This window comes from Phacochoerus africanus, chromosome 1, assembly GCF_016906955.1.
Source record: "Phacochoerus africanus isolate WHEZ1 chromosome 1, ROS_Pafr_v1, whole genome shotgun sequence".
In the NCBI taxonomy this organism is placed as follows: Eukaryota; Metazoa; Chordata; class Mammalia; order Artiodactyla; family Suidae; genus Phacochoerus; species Phacochoerus africanus.
In genome coordinates, this window is record NC_062544.1 from 286,854,522 (window position 1) to 286,871,142 (window position 16,621).

The window sequence follows — 16,621 nt, forward strand, 5'->3', positions numbered from 1 at the left end:
GTGGTCCCCAGACCCCAGGAAGCCACGTAGGAGGAGCAACACAGGCCTCGGACACGCGTGAGGGTGAGGGGCGCAGGTGTGTGGCACCACTGACTACAGGCAGCCTCCGTGTGTGGCCGTCCTGGGGCGTTTGGGCTGGAGGGCGGGGTGCCAGTCGTCGCTGGCATCGAGGCAGGGAGCGGTGGGGTGCTGTGCGGTTCTGAGGCCGGCAGGCCCGCGGGGCGGGCGCGAGGGTGGTGGCCGTGGTCAGAGGCGTCACTGCGGGGAGAGGCTCACTGGCTTTCTGCTCAGGTCTGTCCTCCGACGACCACTCCTCCAAGCTTGTCCCGGCCACAGGGTGGTCACTTGGTCCACAAAGGGGAGGAGACCTGTTCGGAGACTGTTCCTGAAGCTGCTGTGATCTGACCAGAGGGGTCAGGTGCCCCGGAGCCCCTGGGGCTCAGAACTGGGGCAGGCGTCGAGCTTTTCCTTCTCCGGGTCTGCAGAGCTGTCCCTGCCATCGGTGCTGGACCCGCACACAGCCTTTCCCGCTGCCAGCTCCGGGAGGGCACTTGCGGAGGGACGATGGGGACCTGCAGCCCACTGGGCACAGCGCAGCTCAGCTCCCCCGGGAAGACGCGGCAAGAGCACCCCGCCGTGTGAGGGCCCTGCACCTTCCTAGCTGTGGGAGCGTCCACTGGCAAGTCTCCACTACTGGGAGCAGCCAGGGACCCAGGGGAGGGCCTTCCCCAGCATGCGCCTGGGTGGCTGCAGTGGTCACGGCTGCCCCCGTGACATCAGAGCACCTGGGAGGGGCGCCGTCACCCGGTCTGACCCTCTCTAAGGACTCTGGCCATAGCGGGCTCCAGTCATCTCATGCCAGTAGGAACCCATCACCAACAAGGGGGTAGACGCGGGCAGCATGGTCTAGGGGAGCCTTTTTGGGGGGTTCTGGTCTGACAGAGCTGTGAGATCACAGAAGGTGCCACCCGGAACCTGTGACCAGGGACCGAGGCTGGGGAGTCGCCCCGCCCAGGCTCAGGGGCCAGGAAGGTCCCCTGCTTTTCTGGATGCCTAGCTTAGATGCAGGGGTGAAATCCCCAGGACCCACCCACAGTGTAAGAAGATGTGGGCGCAGCCCCCTGAATCTGCCTGGCTGCCTCCCCACTGACGGGGGCACGGCAGGGACCGGGGACCGAGAGGCTCGGGGTCAAGTGCGCAGCTGACGTCATCCTCTTTGGGGGACGAAGGGGGAGCTGCATTGCCCTTTTCTGGAATCTTAAATGTCATCCCTGGACCTCCTGCTAAAGCTCTTTGGTCACTGGCTTAGCATCTCCTCATCGAGAAAGGGAAGAAAGTTCCTGCCATTAAGAAACGCGCTAGGAGCAGAGAGGCGTCTTAGGAGCCTGTACCAGCGCACACAGACGCACGTGAGGGCCCGAGTGGAAACCGAGCTTGCAGCGCCCGGTCCTGCGTCCCCTGCCGGGCCGCCTGGGTCCACACGCGTGTGGCTGGTGTGGTCAGTGCCACTCGTCCGCAGCCGCGCAAACCTGCCTGTGACCTTCCCTCCCTCGTATCTTAGCTGAACTGCAGTTATTCCTCGAGGGTTTTTTGAGGGAAAAAAAAAGTAGTCCCCAGATCCTTGTTTGAAATGATAATGGTGGCTGTTTTTAATGCTGGTGACATATAACCCTGTCCAATAATCAGATTTCAGCCATGCCCTTTGGAATGAAATGCATGCGGTGTCATAATTAAAACCTCACTGGAGGAGTTCCTACTGTGGTGCCGTGGGATCTGCAGCTTCTTGGGGAGCTGGGTCGCAGGCTCAATCCCCGACCCAGCACAGGGGATTAAGGATCCAGCATTGCCAAAGCTGTGGCTGGGTCATGGCTGTGGCTCAGATCTGCTCCCTGGTCTGGGAACTCTGTATGCCTCGGGGTGGCCAAATGTGGCAAAACAAACTAACTAACAAACAGAACCTCACTGCAGTGCCCGCCGTGACGCAGGGGTGAACAGAACGAGCAGGCTTGCTGTCACCTCTGGGGGTTCGGGGAAAGCGGAAGGAAGGCAGAGCCCGAGAAGGGAGAGAAAGGAAGTCAGGAAACACTTAAGATTTACACGTCTGCTTATAAATCACGTCTTGCCTTCCTGAGAGCGAGACCGGCAGAGCTGGGGCCACCTATCCGACCTCGGCAGCTTCCACGCGTTTCCCTCTCTCACCGGAAGAACCGACTCGAGGGTGAGCGGCACATCCTTGGAGGGGCGGCCCTCGGCTCCCCCTGCCCTGCGCCCACTGGCGAGGTCTCTAGGCAGGACTGCTGTCCTTGAACCCCAACCCCAGGGACAGAGTGGGGACGGAGCAGCCCTGGGGCAGGAGTGTGGCCCTGAAGGGCGCGTGTCCAGCCCCTTCCATTTCCCGTGTCCCAGACGGGGGAGGGAGAAGGCGAGCAGGGCATGCTTCCGGGGTGGCAAGTCGTGGGGTCGCTCCTGGGCTCTGGGTCTGGGTCGTGTGCCACCTCGGGGCACTGCCAGCCCAGGGGCAGCAGGTGCGTGGGCTCAGACGTTGGTTTCACTTTGAGCCTAACCGTGCAGCTCTGAGTCGCGCTTGGAAGCCGCCCTCTGCTTCAAAACGCGTGTGTCTGCGATGCCGCGTTGGGACGGGGTTCCAGTAAGGGGCAGACTGCTGATGACGGGAGACCCCTTTCTCTGCTTTTCCAAGCCGCCCGTGGGGTGGGGCTGCTCTGGGACCCGCGAAGTGGGCTCTTGCTCTGCTCTGGACAGAGGCTGAGGTGGGCATTGAGTTTACTCTATTTTGAGTCCCTACCTAACTAAAAACCTATTTTTTTAATTGTGTGACTCCTGATGCCTCCCTAGTGGCGAATGTAACACTTTTTACCTTTGTAAGTGGCCGTGGGCACCCACGAGACCTGTGTTCTCCTCGTGCTGGGCACCACCTACGTACAGACCCTGGAGTTCCTGCAGGGGGAGCTTTCCCCAGACTCTCCCAGGCACCCTGTCCTGCTGGCTGGGGGCCAAGGGGGTCGTGGAGAAAAAGCCTGCAGGACAGTGAGTGCCACGGGCAGCCCTGGACCTCTCACTCCCTGGCTGCTGGCCTCCCGTGTCTGCCCCAGGGAGCTGAGGGCTCAGCCTCGCCCCCTGCAGGCTCCACCTCGCCCCAGATTTTCTGCTAATTGGTTGTCCCGTGACCCCACACCTCTGATGAAATCAGGAAAAGTGATGAGCTCGCAGTTTGTTTTGGAGAAACACGCTTTCTGCCTTCCCAGGGAAAACCAGAACCCGGTATAACTTGTTTTTTGGCCGCACCTGCAGCACCTGCAATTTCCTGGACCACGTACGGGATCTGGGTCGGAGCTGCGACCTACATACGCCACAGCTGTGGCAGCGCCAGATCCTTAACCCAGTGCACCACAGTGGGAGCTCCGCAGTGTGACTTTTCAATGGCGAAGGATATCGTGCGTGCAGTGAAGTGCACACTTACGGCCGGTGTCTGGGCTAATCACGACGGAAACACCGTCTATTTCTCTAAGAGTAACATGCCACGTAAAAGGCAGATCATTGTCACAAAGCTACATCCAGGGCATCTGAGTTGTGCCTGGTTTGTGTGTGCGCGCGTGCACGTGCAGGTGGGTGCCTGCGTGGGCCTGAGCCGGCCAGCCGCCTCGGTGTGAAGGTGCCTGCGTGTCCTCGGGCCCAGAGGCGTCGCAGGCCTATTGTGCAGTCATCAGACCCCAGAGCTTTTCACCTCCTCCACCTGCCACTGCAAATGTCACCACTAACTACTCGGGCCGGTGACACCGTCAGGCCCACCTTGGAAAGAGGAACGATTCTGGAGCTCTGAGAACCGGGGTAGGCGGGGCGCAAGGGGTGTGCCTTCTCCTGGGGCCTGGCCCTTCTGCCCTGGCCCCTCTCCTCCCCCAGCCGCTCCCCCTTCCTGCCAGGGGGCACCTCCCTGGGGAAGTGGCAGCTCTTCACCACGTTCGTTCTAGGTCCGTGGCTCCCAGGCCCTCCTCCAAGCACCTGGCAGGGTGCTTCTGGCCTCTTTCGGAGGTGGCCTGAGGCCAGGGACCCTTTGATCCACATGGCCCCTCCTGCAGCCTGTGGTCAGGTGGAAGCCGGCCGTGTGTGGCCGCTCCCGCAGCCCGGCAGCCCGTTATCTGTCTGGACTTTACGAGCTGGGTGACGCCTCGGATGTCGCTGCTGGGAGCGGGAAACGCGGGCGGCCTCTTGGTGCCGAGTCCACAGCCCTTCCCCTCTGTCCTGAACCACCCGCCCGCCCCGGTGGGCCAGTCGTGAGCTTCTCAGGTGAGACGATCAGGCGAGGTGCTACAGCGGCTGTCCGGGAACTTGCTCTTTCAGGCACTTTCCGCTGAGACGGCTCCTAGCGATGTGTGAGCGGAGCGAGATTCAGGCGTCACGCTGCTGTCTGCCGCGATGCGCGTAGTAACCGGCCTTGTCGGAGGTCGCACCCCGGCCCTGCGCCAGCACAGGCCACGGGAGGGGCGCCGGGGCGGCAGCAGGGACTCGGGTGCAGGGGCCGGAGGTGGCGGTTGCCTGTGACTCCTGTCCCCTCTGCCTCTTGAAGTGGCAGCTGCTGGCCTGGGCTCGGCTACTCGCCCAGGCCGCCAGAACCCGGGCTCTCCCGCCGGCTGCCCACGGCGTGGGGCCTTCTCAGGGTCCTCAGGCGGCGGCCCCGGCCCCTCCCCGTCCGGGGTCCGGGGGGGGGCAGAGGAGCGGAGGCGGCGCTGGCGGCCCTGTCTCTGCTCTAAGAAAGCAGGTGCTTCCTGGAGCGTGCGCCGTCCCACTGCTGGACCTGGGCCGCTCGCCCATCCCGGGGCCACTTGCTCCAGCTGGGAGCGGCGTGACCTTTGGGGCTTAGATCTGGGGCTGGGGGTCCCCTCCTGGGGCCCAAGGACGGCACTGCTGCCGTGGCAGAGCGCTCAGGGAGAGGGGGGGTCTCTCAGAGGCCTGGGGCCGTTGGGTGACATGTCCTGCTACCACACCCACTGGAGGAGGAGACCTGGCGCCAGAGGGTCCCACGAGCCCTGGGGCGCTTTTCGGTTACCTTCGCGTTGTGTTTATTGCAGCAGCGACGAGCGCGGTAGAAATACCCACTTGCCTGAAGGCAGGTGCTGAGCAGAGTCAGTGTGGGGTGTGTCCTGTGTGGTCTGCTTAGCCGGGAGCAGCTCTCCGTCCACACGGCCTCCAGGTCCCCACCAGCAGCTGCAGGGTCACCTGCTCCAGGTGCCCAGTGACTCCAGGAGGCCCCTCCTTGTCGGCAGACGTCCACACAGTGGTCCGGGTCACTGGCCTGCACATCCGGTCACAGCCCAGGCCCACGCTCCTGGTAGCAGAGGCTTCGCCCTCCATGCTGGCACCTTGCCGGCTGATCCGGTTCTTTTTCGGGGTTTGCTTGGCTCCCCTTTCCTGCATATTGTTCCGATGGCTGTGGAGTCAGCCGGCACAGCTCCAGGGGTGAGGGCGGGGGAGCCGTTGGTATTTAATTCGGATTCAATCGCACGTATACATTAACTCAGGAAGAGGCCCTGGCGTGTTGTTCCAGCCTGACCACCTGGCACCACCTCACGAGGTCCTGATTGGAGCAACTACCCTGGTCTCAGCTCCCGGTCTGAGGGTCGGTGCTCGGGCTGGGCTCAGCAGGGTGGCTGTGTGGCCACTGTCAGCCTGCCTGGCGCTGGGGGGCCCATCCTCTGGCCGGCCAGCCCCAGCTTCCTCACCGGAGCCCAGGGGTGCGGGGAAGCTGCAAGGCCCCTCAAGGCCCAGGCGTCAGGCCACCCTGCTCTGTTTTGGGGGGAAGGGGGCAGGGGGGGCGGGCGAGCCAGCCCAGGTTCCAAGGACCAGGGAGCAGACCCCAGGTCTTGCGGGGGGAGCAGTGTGGCTTTACCGGGGCTGAGCTCGGGGTGGGGGGGGGCAAGGTGCTCTCCCATTTGGACTAGTCCTGCTTTTGTGTCTTTGTGGATGGTCTAAGGTTTGCTCTTATAGGCTCTGTTTAGATGTTCTGTCTTTTTTGGTGCAGACGGACACAGGGCCCTCACTGCGCCTCCTGCATGTGCTCAAGAGGAGCCGTGTGCCTGCCGGGCCGCACTCTTTGCGGGCCTGGACGTCAGGGTCCTTGTCTTTCGGGTCCCTCGGTGCTTGACCGTGAGCCTGCGCCCCTCCTGCTCTAGGGGAAGCCCCTCATCCTGGACCTGCCAGTGCAGCCCCTTCTGTCTGCTCGAGGGAAAAGCGGAGCCCCCAGGAAGCTGGGCGCCCATGATGGGGGAGCTGCCGGCCGCTGGGCCCAGCCGACCCCAGGCTGTCTGCCATCAGCGCCCCTGGCCCCTTCTCAGTGCCCAGCTTCCTAGGCTGCTCCGTGGTCCCAAGTGACCACCTGGGGCCAGTGACCTGGACCTGCTAAGTCAGGAAGGGAGAAACTGCTCTGTCGCCTTCGTCCCGTCTATTTACTTCCGCCGGAACTGGTTACTGAGCACGACTGGTAGCTCGACTTCTGCTCTTGCACTGATTTTATTCCTTCCACCACGACTGTGACCTCTCGTCGTCTAGAGGAGCATTTGGCTGGCGGTGGCTTCTCCTGGGTCTCTCCCGCGCAAACTGCCACCTGCAAGTAGTGGTGACTTTACTCCTCCTTTTCGATTTTCGGACGTCGTGGTAATTTCAACGGCTGACGAGGCTGGACCAGCAGCAAAGAACCAGCCCGCGCTTCAGCCTCCCTGAAAGATAAGGTGGTCCCTGCGCGTGAATTTACCCGAGAACTGAAGCCAGCCCCAAACCTCCGAAACAGGATTGTGTTCGCCTAACCTCGGACTTTCCTTAGACTCATGAAAATGCCTTCGCCGCATCCTGGGGTGCCTCTGTGCACACGCAGCCCCTCCGCACTGACGCCAGGTCAGGGTGGACCACAGTGGCTGCATTATGTCCTCATCCGTGATGTCATCGTGGGGCCACTGGCCCGCAGAGCTGCGCCAGCACCGGATGCCCTCCAAGGTGGCACCGGGTCAGGTCGCGGGTTTGCCTCTGTGCTGCTGTCAGCAGGATGTCTGCCCCCAGTGCCCCCCGTCTCCCCTCTTCTCCTCTGGTGCTTGGGAGTGGCTGTGGGCCTGGGGACCATCCAGTCCGGCTTGTCCAAGCTGTGTTGAGAGCAGGAGTGAGGAGAATCCCATCCAGCTAGGAGCTAAGGGTCCACCGTGAGTGAAGGGTGTCTGCCTCCCTGCTGCCTGGGCTGGCCACCCAGGAAGCGTAGGGGGTTTATTCCCGTTCTAGGCTGTGTTCTCAACAGTAAACATTGCCACCCCAATGTCCTGAAGATACTGTCAGAATATTTGAGATAATATTATCTCTCTACTGTCCCATGTTTCCAATAGTCAGTCTTGTTCACAGACTTTCTCCTCCAATAGCTCCTGACTCGGAACAACAGAACTAACCATAGTAAGACAGAAGCCTTGAGCTTGACCCAGTATGCCCCCCATGCCGCCAGCAAGCATGGCCTTTCTGTTCTGCTGCCTCATAGCAGACCTGGTCTGCTCTGCTTACCACACATATAGGCACTCAAACATGGGATGGATGGACGGGTAGGAGGATATATGGGTGGGTGGATAGATGATGGAGGGATGGATGGATGGATAGATGCTGGATGGATGATGGGTAGGTAGATGTATGGGTGGATGGATGGATGGATGGTGGGAAGGATGGATGGATAGGTGGATGGATGGGTGGCTGGATAAGAGGAGGGATGGATGGATGAGAAGTGGGATGGGTGGGTGGGTGGATGATGATTAGATGGATAGATGACGGTTAGGTGGGTGTATGGGTAGATGTAGGGGCAGAGGTGTGGATGGATGGTTGGATGGATGGGTAGGTGTTGGATGGATGATGGGTAGGTAGATGTGTGGGTAGAGGGATGGGTGGATGGGATGGATGGGTAGGTGGGTGGATGTGGGAGAAGACGGGAAGGAAGGAAGTAGGGAAGGTAACAGCCGTTTCTTGGTTTTCCTTGATTATGACTTGGAATTTGGATCACACATAACTAAGCAGGTCTTTTTAATCTAGTAATCCAAACTTCTTATCTGGAACAGCACAAGCGATGCACTTTTGGTGTGTTTAAGTCTTCTCTGTCCATCAGCCCCGGTGCTCAGGGTCAGACTTGCCCAGGAGAATGCTCTGACTGGGAAAGGTGAGGCTGCTGGGCTTTGGTCAGAGCTTTGAGGGGTGATTGGTCCAGGGTGGTTGTCAGTGGCGACACCCTCTCCCTGGATCTCAGGAAACAGGGCAACAGGGCAGCTGAAGTGGTGCCCCCATCGCTGGCTAGTGCCTGCCCCAGCACAGAGCTGGCCCTGGCTGTGGGGCAGCACTGGGTGCTACGGGCTGAGGGTGCAGATCAGATGGGGTGCTACCCCCCAGCCGTAGGATTAGACCCCATTGGCAGAGGCAGAGGGACTGACCTGACTCCGTAGGTAAATGAAATGCAAAGCCGTTTACCTTCCCTGCAGAGACGGGAGGCAGAGGTACCTGCCACCACTCTGGGGGGTGTGGAAGATGGTGGGCCCTCAATCAATTCCCCTTCCTTCGGAAAGGCTTTGTTGGAAAGATGGAGGTTTTGGCAAAGACGAGGAGTGCCTGGGAAAGAGATCTGAAGATCAGGCCATCCGACGGGCTAGTTCTTTTCTTCTTCTTTTTTTTTTTTTAGGTTTTTTTTTTATTACTCAATGAATTTTATTACATTTATAATTGTACAATGATCATCACAATGAAGTTATGGCATTTCCATCCCAAACCGCCAGCTCTCCCCTCCCACCCCACAACCTGTCTCATTTTAAACCGTACGTTTTTCCAAGCCTGTGAGTCAGCATCTGTTCTGCAAAGAAGTTCATTGTGTCCTTTTTTTCGATTCCACATGTCAGTGACAGCACATGGTGTTGGTGTCTCATTGTATGGCTGACTTCACTTAGCATGATCGTTTCTAGGTCCATCCATGTTGCTGCAAATGACATTATTTCTTTCCTTTTAACGGCTGAGTAATATTCCATTGTGTGTATGTACCACATTTTCTTGACCCACTCCTCTGTCGATGGACATTTAGGTTGTTTCCATGTCTTGGCTATTGGAAATAGTGCTGCAATGAACATCGGAGTACATGTATCTTTTCGAGTCATGGTTTTCTCTGGATAGATGCCCAGGAGTGGGACTGCTGAATCAAATGGTAATTCTATTTGTAGTTTTCTGAGGAATCTCTGTACTGTTTTCCACAGTGGTTGCACCAATTTATTCCTACCAACAGTGTAAGAGTGTTCCCTTTTCTCCACACCCTCTCCAGCACTTATTGTTTGTACACTTTTTTTTTTTTTTGGTCTTTTTGTCCTTTGAGGGCCACATCAGCAGCATATGGAGGTTCCCAGGCTAGGGGTCGAATCGGAGCTGTAGCTGCTGGCCTACTCCACAGCCACAGCAACGGCAGATCCAAGCCACGTCTGTGACCTACACCACAGCTCACAGCAATGCCGGATCCTTAACTCACTGAGCGAGGCCAGGGATCGAACCTGCAACCTCATGGTTCCTAGTTGGATTCATTTCTCCTGTGCCATGATGGGAACTCCATTTGTATACTTTTTGATGATGGCCATTCTGGCTGGTGGAAGGTGGGACCTCATCGTGGTTTTGATGTGCATTTCTCTGATAACGGGTGATGTTGAACATCTTTTCATGCGTTTTTTGGCCATCTGTATGTCTTCTTTGGAGAACTGTCTGTTTAGGTCTTCTGCCCATTTCTAGATGGTTTTTTGTTGTTATTGAGCTGCAGAAGGTGTTTATAAATTTTGGAGATTAATCCCTTATCAGTCGATTCATTTGCAAATATTTTCTCCCATTCCGTGGGTTGTCTTTTCTTTTTTTTTAGGGTTTCCTTTGCTGTGAAGAAACTTTTAATTAAGTCCCTTTTTTAATTTTTGTTTTTACCGTCATTACTCTAAGAGGTGGATCTGAAAAGATATTGGTGTGATTTATGTCAGAGAGTGTTTGGCCTATGTTTTCATCTAAGAGTTTTATAGTATCTGGTTTTATATTTAGGTCTTTAATCCATTTTGTGTTTATTTTTGTGTATGGTATTAGGGAGTGTTCTAATTTCATTCTTTTCAATGTGGCTGTCCAGTTTTCCCAGCACCACTTATTGAAGGAGCTGTCCTTTCTCCATTGTATATCCTTGCCTCCTTTGTCATAGATTAGTTGGCTGTAGGTGCGTGGGTTTAATTCTGGGCTTTCTATCCTGTTCCACTGATCTATATTTCTGTCTTTGTTCCAGTACCATATGGTTTTGATAACTGTTGCTTTGCAGTATAGTCTGAAGTCAGGGAGCCTCATTCCTCCAGCTCCATTTTTCTTTTTGTCTTTGGCTATTCTGGATCTTTTGTGCTTCCAAACAAACTTTAAAATGTTTTGGTCGAGTTCTGTGAAAAATGTCCTTGGTAGTTTGATAGGGATTGCATTGAATCTGTAGATTGCCTTGGGTAGTATAGTCATTTTGACAATATTGTCTCTTCCAATCTAAGAGCATGGTATGTCTTTCCATCTGTTTGTGTCATCTTTGATTTCTTTCATCAGTGTCTTATAGTTTTCAGAGTACAGGTCTTTTGTCTCTTTAGGTAGGTTACTTCTAAGTATTTTATTCTTTTGGATGTGGTGGTAAACGGGATTGCTTCCCTAATTTATCTTTCTGATCTTTAATTATTAGTGTATAGAAATGCAGTTGATTTCTGTGTATTGATTTTGTATCCTGTGACTTTGCCAAATTCATGGATGAGCTCTAACAGTTTTCTGGTCGAGTCTTTAGGATTCTCTAGGTATAGTATCCTGTCATCTGCAAATAGTGATAGTTTTACTTTTTCCTTTCCAATTTGGATTCTTTTTATTTCTTTTTCTTCTCTGATTGCCATGACTAGGACTTCTAAAGCTATGTTGAATAGTAGTGGCAAGAGCCAACATCCTTGTCTTGTTCCTGATCGCAGCAGAAATTCTTTTCTCACCATTGAAAAGCTCTGTGTTTGTCGTATATGGCCTTTGTTATGTCGAGGTAGGTTCCCTCTATGCCCACTTTCTGAAGGGTTTTTATCAGAAATGGGTGTTGGATCTTGCCAAAACCTTTTTCTGCATCTATTGAGAGGATCATGTAGTTTTTATTCTGCAGTTTGTTAATGTGGTGTAGCACACTGATTGATTGGCGGATATTGAAAAACCCTTGAATCCCTGGGAAAAATCCCACTCGATCATGATGTACAATCCTTTTAATGTATTGTTGGATGCGGTTTGCTAGTATTTTGTTGAGGGTTTTTGCATCGATGTTCATCAGTGAAATTGGCCTGTAATTTTCTTTTTTTGTAGTATCTTTGTCTGGTTTTGGTGACGGTGGCATCATAGAATGAGTTTGGGAGTGTCCCTTCCTCTGCAATATTTTGGAATAGTTTCAGAAGGATAAGTGTTATCTCTTCTCTAAACGTTAGATAGGATTCGCCTGTGAAGCCATCTGGTCCTGGACTTTTGTTTGTTAGAAGTTTTTTAATCACAGTTTCAATTTCAGTTCTTGTGATGGGTCCATTCATCTTTTCTATTTTGTCTTGGTTTAGCCTTGGAAGATTGCACTTTTCTAAGAATTTGTCCATTTTCTCTAGACTTTCTGTTTCATTGGCATATAGTTGCTTGTAGTAGTCTCTTATGATCCCCTGTGTTTCTGTGATGTCCATTGTAACTTCTCCTTTTTCATTTCCAGTTTTATTGATTTGAGTCCTCTCTTTTGCTTGAGAAGTCTGGCTAAGGGTTTATCAATTTTGTGGATCTTTTCAAAGAACCAGCTTTCCATTTCATTGATCTTTTTTATGTTTTATGTTTCTATTTCATTTATTTCTGCCCTGATCTTTATTTCCTTCCTTCTGCTAACTTTGGGTCTTGTCTATTCTCTCTCCAGCTGCTTTAGATGTAAAGTTAGCTTGTTTATTTGAGTTTTTTCTTGTTTCCTGAGGTGGGCTTCTATTGCTATAAACTTTCCTCTTAGAATGGATTTTGCTGCATCCCCTAAGTTTGGGAGTATTGTATCTGTGTTGTCATTTGCTTCTAGGTATTTTTTTAATTTCCTCTTTGATTTCTTCATTGGTTGTTTACTAGCTTGTTGTTTAGTCTCCACGTGTTTGTATTTTTTGCAGTTTTTTAATAGCTTGTTGTTTAGTCTCCACGTGTTTGTGTTTTTTGCAGTTTTTTTCTTGTTGTTGATTTCCAGTCGTGTAGCATTGTGGTTGGAAAAGATGCTTGATATGACTTCAGTTTTCTTAAAGTTACCGAGGTTGGATTTGTAGTCCAGGATGTGATCAATCGTAGAGGATGTTCCCTGTGCACTTGAGAAGAATGTGTATTCTGCTGCTTTTGGATGGAATGTCCTATAAATATCGGTTAAGTCCATCTGGTCTAATGCTTCATTCAGGGCCTGTGTTTCCTTATTGATTTTCTGTCTGGATGATCTGTCCATTGCTGTGAGCAGGGTGTTAAGTTCTCCCACTATTATTGTGTTATCATCAGTTTCTCCTTTTTTTTTTTGTCTTTTTGTCTTTTTGTCCTTTTGCCATTTCCTTGGGCCGCTCCTGCAGCATATGGAGGTTTCCAGGCTAGGGGTCAAATCGGAGCTGTAGCCACTGGCCTACACCACAGCCACAGCAATGTGGGATCTGAGACCCATCTGTGACCTACACCACAGCTTATGGCAATTCGGATCCTTAACCCATTGAGCAAGGCCAGGGATCAAATGCACAACCTCATGGTTCCTAGTCAGATTCATTAACCCCTGAGCCACGACAGGAACTCCCAATTTCTCCTTTTAAGGTTGTTAGCAGTTGCCTTATATATTGAGGTGATCCTATGTTGGGTGCATAGATATTTACAGTTGTTCTATCTTCTTCTTGGATTGATCTTTTGATCATCATGTAATGTCCTTCATTGTCTCTTATAATCTTTATTTTAAGGTCTATTGTGTCTGATAGGAGTATTGCTACTGTAGCTTTCTTTTGATTCCCGTTTGCGTGGAATATTTTCCTCCATCCTCTCACGTTCCATGTGGATGTGTCCCCAGAAGCAAAGTGGGCCTCTTGGAGACAGCATGTATGTGGGTATTGCTTCCGTATCCATGTAGCCAGTCTCTGTCTTTTGGTTGGGGCATTTAGTCCATTCACATTTAAGGTAATTATTGACATGTGTGCTCTCAATGCCATTTTATTAACTGTTTCGGACTTGCTTTGTTGTTCTTTTTTCTTCCTTTCTTTTGTTCTCTCCTCTTGTGGTTTGATGACTATCTTTAGTGTTGTATTTGAGTTGATTTTTCTTATTTGTGTGTGTATTGATTGTAGATTTTTGGTTTACAGTTGTCCTGAAGTTTTGATATACGAGCCTATATATATAGAGAGAGATTGTTTTAAGTCATTGGTCTCTTAATTGCAAGTGCATCCAGTGTCCTACATTTGTACCCTCCTCTTCTCATGATTTCTGATTTTCGTGGCATATTTGTGCGTGGATGATTTTGTATCTTTACTGTATATGTGCCTTTACTGGTGAGCCTTGTCATTTGTGCTATTTTTTGTTTTGAGTTGTGACCTTTTCTGCCTAGAGAAGTTCCTAAAGCTGGTTAATGTTGCTGAATTCTCTTAGCTTTTGCTTATCTGTGATGCTTTTGATTCTCCTTCAAATCTGAATGAGAGCCTTGCTGGGTAAAGGAATCTTGGTTGAAGGTTTTTTTCCTTTCATCATGTTAAGTATATCATGCCACTCCCTTCTGGCCTGCAGAATTTCTGATGAAAAATCTGCTGATAACCTTACCAGGGTGCCCTGGTATGTTACTTCTTTCTTTTCCCTAGCTGCTTTCAGTATTTTCTCTTTGTCTTTAATTTTGGTCAGTTTGATTAATATGTGTCTTGGTGTATTCTTCCTTGGGTTTATTTTATATAGTACTCATTGTGCTTCCTGGATTTGAGTGAGTGGTTCCTTCCCCATGTGAGGGAAGTTTTTGGCTATTATCTCTTTGAATATTTTTTCTGTCCCCTTCTCTCTCTCTCTTCTGGCATCCCTATCATACAGATGTGGATGCTTTTAAGCTGTCCCAGAGTTCTCTGAGACTCTCTTCATTTCTCTTCAATCTTTTTCTATATTCTGTTCTGCATCCATGATTTCCACTAGTCTGTCCTCCACCTCGCTTATTTGTTCTTCTGCCTCCTGTATTCCACTGTTGGTTGCTTCTAATGAATTTTTTATTTCAGTTACAGTATTTTGCATCTCTGCTTGCTTAAATTTTAAATCTTGTATTTCTTTGCTCAGTGTTTGCTGTAAGTTATCCATCTTTGCCTCCAGTTTATTCCCAATGTCTTGCATCATCTTCAGCATCATCAGTCTAAAGTCTTTGTCCTGGAGGCTGAGAATTGCCAGATCACTTAGCTGTTTTTCTGGGGTTTTTTCTTGCTCCCTTATCTGAGTTTTAGTTCTCTGCCTTTTCATTTTTATAGGTTTTTGGTGTGGTGTCCTTTCTGTAGACAATAGAGTTATACCCTCTCTTACTTCTGGTGTCTGCACCCCTTGTGGCTGAAGTTGGTATGGGGGCTTGCTGTGGGCTTCCTGATGGGAGGGATGGGTGCCTGCCCACTGGCAGGTAGAGCTGATTCCTATCCCTCTTGTGGGTGGGGCTCTGTCTCTGGGTGAGGTTAGAGGAGGCTGTGTGCCTGGGGCGGGGGGTCTTTAGGCAGCCTGTTTACTGATGGGTGGGGCTGTGATCCCACCTGGATCATTGTTTGGCCTTGGGCTTCTCAGTGCTGATGGCTGGGGCAGATTTTCCCAAAACACCACCTCCAGAGGAACACTCGCTGATGAATATTCCCGAGAACTTTGCCTCCAATGTCCTTCCTCCACAATGAGCCAGAGTCACCCCTGTTTTCCCAGAAAGATCCTCTGAGAACTGCAGTCAGGTCTGACCCAGATTCCTAAGGAGCCTCTGCTTTGCCCTGGGACCCAGTGCACATGAAAGCCTGTGTGCGCCTTTTAAGAATGGGGTCTCCGTGTCCCCCAGTCCCATGGAGCTCCTGCGCACAAGCCCCGCTGGCCTTCCATGCCAGATGCTCCGGAGGCTCTTCCTCCCAGTGCCAGATCCCCAGGCGTGGGGACTTGACGTGGGCTCAGAACTCTCCCCCTGTAGGTGAGTCTCTGTGACACAGTTACTTCCCAGTCTGTGTGCTGCCCACCTGGTGGGCGTGGGGTTGCTCATATCACGTAATCGCCCCTCCTACCTCTTGATGTGGCCTCCTCTTTGTCTTCTGGAGTAGGATATCTTTTTGCAAGTTTCCGGTCCATTTGGTTGGAGGCTGTTCAGCGCTTGGTTGTGATTTTGTTGCTTTTGTGAGAGAAGCTGAGCTCCAGGCCTTCTGTTCGCCGTCCTGGTCCCGCCTCCATAAGTTTTGATCTCTTAACCCTCAGCTGGCTGGTTCTTAAGGCCAGTGCTGCTCCTGCGGGCAGATGGTGGCAGGCATGAGGCAGGCACAGGGCACTGAGGGGTCTGCCCTGTCGGAGGGTGAGGCTGGCCGAGACCCCCACCAGGCCCAGCACCTCCTGGGCAGCAGGATGAGCAAGGGGGCCTGTGCACGTCCAGAGCCACAGGGTCCGGGAACGAGGCCTGGATGTTTCTAAGAAGTGCATTCCTCTGCTCAGGGCCCCGACAGACGCCACAGGCTGGGGTCATAAATAACAGATGCCGATTCTCAGTCCTCTGGGCAGGAGGGCCGAGGGCAGCGTGTCGAGGCTGTGAAGGCAGAATCTGCGTGCAGAGGCGCTTCCTCCCACGTCCTCCCGTGGGCGTCCCTCTGCGGGTGTCTGTGTCCTGATCTCTTCTTGTAAGGATGCCATTCAGGTCGGACTGGGGAGTGTCCCAGTGGCCCATTTAACTCCGTTTCCCCCACTGAGGTGCTGGGGGTCAGGACCCCAGCAAATTCTTTCAGGGGACACGGTTCAGTTGTAACCAGAGACGCCGAGGTCAGGGCTGAGGGTGGTGGGGCAGAGCCCAGCAGCAGGGCCAGGCCTTGCGGGAAGGCGGTCCGCTGGTCCAGGTGCTCCCAGAGCCCAGATGTCCCTTCAGCCAAAGCTCCTGGAGGGACAGTGTCAGGAGGCCCAGTTCTGGGGCGGGGGAGTGGGAGGGCGGTGCTGGAGTTGGGGGCAGGGTCTGGTTCAGCCCCCAGCCCTCCCCGCCCCGCTGGAGCTCCGTGCCTAGAGCCCGGTGCTGTGTTCCTGCTCCATGAGGCTCTCCTGCCTGGAGCTGCCCGCGCCTGGCTCACTCCCCTCAACCGACTCCGCCTTTTGTCCCCGAGGGGCGGTTCATCCCCCGCCTGGAGGAGATGGGGTCCGGGTGGCTTGGTGGGGGCCGCAAAATCCTGAGGACGAGGCTGTGCAGATGCCAGGCTTCTGACAGTCTGAACCATCACCCAGGGAAGAGACTGCGGAAGTCAGCTTTCCTTCCAGCTCAGCAACAGCCTCCGAGTATTAATGACAAGGTGCCAGTGCCTTTTTTTTTTTTTTTTTTCCCACTGTACAGCAAGGGGGTCAGGTT

General features: G+C 53.0%; 1 protein-coding gene across 2 annotated transcripts in view; it reads left to right on the forward strand.

The window, feature by feature from the left end:
* AGPAT3 (1-acylglycerol-3-phosphate O-acyltransferase 3) overlaps window positions 1-16,621 on the forward strand; it is a 97,334-nt gene that overhangs the window by 53,977 nt on the left and 26,736 nt on the right. Inside the window, exon 1 of one of the 2 annotated variants that reach the window (XM_047797562.1) lies at window positions 2,079-2,218. The exons of the other annotated variant lie outside the window; for it this stretch is intronic. The gene's annotated coding sequence lies outside the window, so the exon portion shown is untranslated. Of the gene's footprint in view, window positions 1-2,078; window positions 2,219-16,621 lie in introns of those variants that run through there. 2 annotated transcript variants of the gene reach the window in all.